Source organism: Oratosquilla oratoria, chromosome 38 (assembly GCF_046742065.1).
Source record: "Oratosquilla oratoria isolate Oo_2021 chromosome 38, ASM4674206v1, whole genome shotgun sequence".
Lineage (NCBI taxonomy): Eukaryota > Metazoa > Arthropoda > Malacostraca > Stomatopoda > Squillidae > Oratosquilla > Oratosquilla oratoria.
This window is the reverse complement of record NC_134814.1, coordinates 18,517,180-18,518,159: the sequence shown is the minus strand read 5'-3', so window position 1 is coordinate 18,518,159 and position 980 is coordinate 18,517,180.

Below are 980 nucleotides of genomic sequence, written 5' to 3'. Positions count from 1 at the left end.
TCTCTATACTGAATAAGACTATATAGCACCAGCCAAAAAGAGAAAAAAAAAGTTAACTTGCTTATATGGATCGAAGTCCCGCGGTTTCCTCCCTTCGTCTTTTCTTACTTGGTCTGCACAAAGTTCCTCAACATAGCTATCAATTTTTTATCTATCATATCTCAGCCAATCTCGTTATATCTCCTTATCGAACTAAAATGACAATTTCAGGAATTAAAGTCAAGAGAAATATTCAAAAATACATTCATTAGGAACTGCGAGAATCCAATACATTGACCAATATAACGAATCTGTCAAAGTAATCCACTTACTGTAGGAGGCCCCAAACTTTTCCAAATTTCCTCTCTAATTAGTATAGGATATCTTCATAATATACTTAATGAGGATTTTCTTTGTGGGTGCAAGTACCTGTTATACGTTTTATTTAGTTTAATCCATATTACTGTAAGTTCCGCACTGCGTCCATGACAACTCTGCCATGCAGTAAGAATCTCTGTCGAGTTTTTCTTCTTTGGGAAAAGAAAATAACTAATTTCTGGTATTCTTATTTTCTTTTTGGCATTCTGGTACCAGAATATCTAACAACAGTCTAACATAGTTGTTATACAGGAGCTAATTCACTGATAGTTCACGAGCGAAACTGATTTCACATTAATAAATGCGACTCTCTCTTGTAAAGTACAGCTCAGCTCACGCCATCACATCTCCAAACAAGCGACATGACGTCACGATAATGGCGTGTCGACTGACCTGTGTGGTTTTGGTCGCTCCAACATGGCGTCTGGCTGTGGCGGATCCTTCTCTGGAAGCAGGAGTATTGGCCCAGTTTGGCGTATTATTTGCATTGTGGTGACACTACTCTTGTCTTACTTTACCATATTCACATGCAATTTTTGTTTATTTGTATATCATCGTTTGGCAAAATTGCATTTTTCAAACTCACTGCGAAAGCTGACTAAAATGGTTGGCACATATTTAGC